Source organism: Rhincodon typus, chromosome 10 (genome assembly GCF_021869965.1).
Source record: "Rhincodon typus isolate 14 chromosome 10, sRhiTyp1.1, whole genome shotgun sequence".
NCBI classification, from domain to species: domain Eukaryota; kingdom Metazoa; phylum Chordata; class Chondrichthyes; order Orectolobiformes; family Rhincodontidae; genus Rhincodon; species Rhincodon typus.
The window spans coordinates 75,844,262-75,849,587 of NC_063341.1; positions in this window are offsets into that span (position 1 = coordinate 75,844,262).

The following is a 5,326-nucleotide window of genomic DNA, read 5'->3' on the forward strand; positions in this document are numbered from 1 at the left end:
TGATCTTTTATAAAACAAGTTCCTCCTAGAGTCTTTTCCCTTCCAAATTTTGGTCATGTTTCTATTTCATTCCATCTTTAGACCTCAAACTGTTTTCAGTTCAGTTCGTGTTGTTATTCACTTGTAGGATGTGGGTATCGCTGGCTAACCTATATGTGACTCCAGATCCACACAATGCAGTCAATTGTTAACTGCCCTCTGAGCAATTAAGGATGGGCAATAGTCAGTGACCCACATTCATGAATTCAACAAAAGTCCAAGGACAGGGTGAGAGTGATGGGGTTCAGATTGTTAGTCCTTTGCAAACTGGCTGCAACAGTGAAGCCTCTGCAGTGGGCACTGTTCTATGTATGGCTAGTGAAATGAACCTGGATCAGGATGGTGGCACAGTGGCTCAGTAGTTAGTACTGCTGCCTTACCGTGCTAGGAACCCAGGTTCGAATCCATGCCTCCGGTAACTGTATGGAGGTCGCGCATTCTCCCTGTGTCTGCGTGGGTGCTCCGGTTTCCTCCCACAGTCCAGAGATGTGCAGATTAGGTGGATTAGCCATGAGGAATGCAGGGTTTCAAAAATAGGGTAGGCGTGGGTGTTGGTGGAATACTCTTTGGAGGGTTGTTGTAGACTCGATGGGCAGAGTGGCTTGTTTCTGCACTGTAGAGATTCTATGATCCGAAGAAGGTGGTGATGGGGTGCATTAGCTGTTGAGCACAGGGATAAAGTTAGAGAAGCCATAACAGCACCCCCCGGCTCAGTCTTGGGCACAGCGAATTTGTGGAAAGGCTATATCCGGGTAACGGGACAGCTGGAGAGGGACTGGGTGGTATCAGGGTAGGCACAGTAAAAACATGAGGAGAGCGATGCATGCACAAATGTTTCCTGTAGCCCCATCATAGACACCCCTGCTGTCATGGATCACGTCAGTGCATACAGAGCACAGGGTAGGGATTGGGTTGCTTTTGTCATTGTGTGTTTAGTCTCACCAATTGGACAAAGAAGGCGGAAAAGTTCATTCAGACCAGAAACTCATTAAACACAAGGGCGACAAGAGCAAGTCAGGGGCTAGGAATACTGCGGCGAATAATTCACCTCCTGACTCCCCAAAGCCTGTCCACCATCTCCAAGGCACAAGTCAGGAGTGTGATGGCATACTTTCCACTTGCCTGGATGAGTGCAGCCCCAACAACACTCAAGAAGCTTGACATCATCCAGGACAAAGCAGCCCGCTTCATTGGCACCACATCCACAAACAACACCCCTCCACCACTGATGGTCAGTAGCAGTAGTGTGTATTATCTAGAAGATGCACTGCAGAAATTCACCAAAGATCCTCAGACAGCATTCAAAACCACAACTACTTTGATCTAGAAGGACAAGAGCACCAGATACATGGGAACACCACCACCTGCAAGTTCCCCTCCAAACCACTCACCATCCTGACCTGGAAACAGACTGTCGTACCTTCACTGTCACTGGGTTAGAATCATAGAATTCACTCCCTAAGGGCATTGTGAGACAACCCACAGCATGTGGACTCCAGCGGTTCAAGAAGACAGTTCCCACCACTTTCTCAAGGGCAACTAGTGATGGGATATAAATGCTTCAAGTGTAATTTAAAAATCCATCAGTTTATTGAGAACTATTGGGCTCCAAGCATCTCTCTGAGTACAACAGGAATCCTTAGACTTTGCACAAGACCATGTCTGAATGGCTTAGTTTTGATTTTATGGTGATGATTTCCTTATCTGGACAAGAAGCAATTAGCTCCTCTCGATCTAACCTGTCAAACTTTTGATAATTCATTACAGCCTCAGTAAGATCATCCTTTCTGCTTCCAAACTGCAATAATACAAACTTAGGGCAAAGTCTTGTGAAGGCAGTGGACAGGAGCTGGAGAGTTACACAGTGTATCTTTTTGCACAGGCCTGCGGTATCTTGTCTCACTCATAAATGTGACAGGCCCAAGGTGGACTTCCTCCTGGAGATCAAGGACCTGAGATCTTGCTGGGCATGAGCTCAAAGCCACTCGGCAGCTCTCCTCGACTCAGCAGTGCCACTGGGCAGCTGGTGGCTATTGGCAGTACTACATGCACCTGAGGCCTGAGATTGAGGAAGACCCAAGTGCAGGTGAGTAATGCTGAGGGTCCCCATGGAAATGGCAGGGGAGTGGGGGGTGCTGTCGTAGGGAAAATTGGAGCTAGCCAAGATAGGGTGTTGGCTTTCAGCACAGAATCCAGCACCTCCCTCTGCCACTCGCATGTCCCGTTGCCAGGTCCCTCAAGCAGGAAATGAGTTCCTTTGAATGAGGTAACACCCATGTGGGAGCCTACCAACAAACCCATTAGCTCATTGAAAGGCAAAAGTTCCACTTGACATTGATTGGCCCAGTTAATTAGAATTAGAAAGAGATTTTATCGTCATGTACATGAATACAGTGAAAATTGAAAATGTCACCATTCTGTGGTGCCATCTTAAGCACAAAGGTACCTGGGCCCAAAATCTTTGGTACAAAAGTAGAAAAATAAAGAAACACAGTTAAAAGTTAATCATTATTTATCTAGTAATAAGTAGGAAAATAAAGAAATAAGTTAAATTCAGCAGAATTTCTTAAGTGCTTAGCCACGCTGGGCTTGCACTCCCTACAAGGCCTCAATCTTCTCCGCTTTGGCCTGCTCTCTGGAAGACCTTGTGCTGCCTGATCTCACTGCAGCTGCCAGAGACGTCCATCACCGCTGTGTTGGGCTCACCCTTGTCTCATTGGACTTTGTCTCCGACCGTCAAAGACCCAATCCAGGGCCCCAGCCGCTGTCACGTTCTGGCCCTCTAGCTGACCTTCAAACACTGGTTGGGGGAGAGTATGAATGCCACTGACAGATTACCCCATCCCAGACTTTAACAAGTTGCATCTCGGAGTGCAATGGAACCCCCACACATCAGTCTCCTGTCTGATTAGAGAGAGAAAGCATCTCCTGTCTGTGCATCCTGTCCTGACAATCTACATCCTTTTGGGCCAAACTACACTCAGTGTCAAATTAATCATTTCAAGACAGCAATATGATCTGATTGTAAAGATGATCTGATGGTCGTTGCAGAGTTTAAGATTTCCACTCAAAGCAAAATAGGAGTTGCTCCTTCTTGTAGCACTGTCCCTGGAGACTCCTGGTTAAAAGCTTTGCTGGTTCCTCAAATGGGTAAAAATTGCTTCAGTACAGACCTTCACACAGCTGTTGAGCTCTGAAGGAGTGCAGCTGCTTTGACACAAGGAAGCAGGATTTACAAGTGAGGAAATGTAACACAGAAAGACTCTTTGTCAGGTGTAGAGGAGGATAGTTCTGGAACAGCAACTGCACCACTCTTGGCAGTATTACTTGAGGAGGAACATTGAATAAGACATTTAAAAGTCTCCAGCTTTCAATATTGCACCTTTATCATCCTTGAGAGCTGCTAGAACAAGTACATGGGGCATTCATTTACTGCTTTATCCAAAAGATATTTTCTGTTCCCGATGCTTCTTGACTGATGTGGACTCCCAGTTACAGGAGATACATACATGAATAAGAAATATTTGGAGCGATATGGGCCGCACACAGGCAGGTGGCACTAGTTTAGTTTGAGATTATGGTGGCATGGACTGGTTGGACCAAAGGGTTTGTTTCCGTGCTGTATGACTCTCTAACTCTATGATCGTATACTTCTATATTTGGCTCTGGAGTGGTGATTTCCTGGTGGTAGAAATTGCAGTCTGTAGACATAAGCCTATTACCTTAAACTGTCGCCTGAATACTCTTGGCTCTGGGTATTTATCTCAGACTTTCACCCTTTGATGCATTGAGTTTCAATCCTTTGATTTCGCTTTATTCACTCAATTCTGCTTTCAATGCCAGAAAATTAACCCTCAAATCTGAAACACTCTTCCAAAACCGTTGTACTTTAGTTCATCCATCTTCACCTTCAAATATTCCCTCTTTGTGTAAATCTTCTTCACCTCATTAAACCTCTCTCTATTCTTAATGTCCACTTTGCCCCGTTGGTAAGAGTCTTTGATTTTTTTCACAATATTAAAGGTGAGGTTTTTTTTTGGTACAGGTACATAGAATTTTTAAGTTCTACATCAGAAACAAAGATTAACTTGCCACAGTCTCAACCACTCATTAGAGAGAGAAGACTGGTGATGAGTTTAACCTGAGGGCCACCATGCCTCAGGTGAGGGCCAAGGTTCAGAAGGCAGAACCTTCATGGTAATCTCAGATGGTACAGGAATTGAACCCATACTGTTGGTGTCACTTGTACATTGCAAACTAACCATCTAGCTGAAATAATTCCATGAATGCTGTTATCATATCACCAAGCCACCCTTTATTTGCACGTGCATTGTACATGACAATGACCCAGCTGGGTTAGAGCCAGTTCCTAGTGTGAGATGAACTCTTGACCCTCCTGTGTATATCTGTCAGCCAAGGCTTCCTGATTGAAACAAGTTAACAGCACCAGTTGGGGAGCTCATATTCTATATATTCTCATATTCCACCTGGCTGACATCTTTCCAATTGCTAGGCCATCTACTGAGTTAAGCGGCCATTGTCACTATCACTATTTACTGAATCAACACCCACCCCGTCCCTGCAAACTCTTCCAGAAGAGTCTGTTGGTCTTCCAGCCCTGGACTCATGCATCTTCAAATTCCAGCCCTACCCTGAATCCCATCATCACTGGCCGTAGAGTTTTTTTCAGCTCCCCTTAATAATATTACTCTACTACTTCCCTTCTCACTTTTAAAAGCTTCTTCATTCTACTCTTGGACTGCTCTCAAAGCTATCACTCAGGGTGAATTTATGCTGCACTTACACATACATGGTATGTCCCATATGAAATACAAATATTCAGTTCCATACGACATACAAGATATATTACAGGAGAAATTGTTTCATGCACCCGACATTAGTTGACTGGAACTCGGTAAAGTTTAAGCTGAGATGAGGAGGATTTTTGCCTCTGAGTCTTTGGAACTCCTTGCCCCAGAGAGCTGTGGTGGTGGAGAATTTGTGTATATTTAAGGCTGATATAGATAGTGTAGTGATTAGAACCATGGCCAGGTAGATCTCATTGACTATGAGATCCTTAATTGAGGTGGTTAACCTGGGCCAATCAGGGAGCTCTGGCTGACAGCTAGAAACAGGACATTCAGAAGGTGTCCTCAGTCAAGGGACTGGCTCTGAGCTGGTTGGTCACAGCCCATGTACAATACACATGTAAATAAATGAGATAACAAGGTGTACAGCTGCATGAACACAGCAGGCCAAGCAGCATCATAGGAGCAGGAAGGCTGAC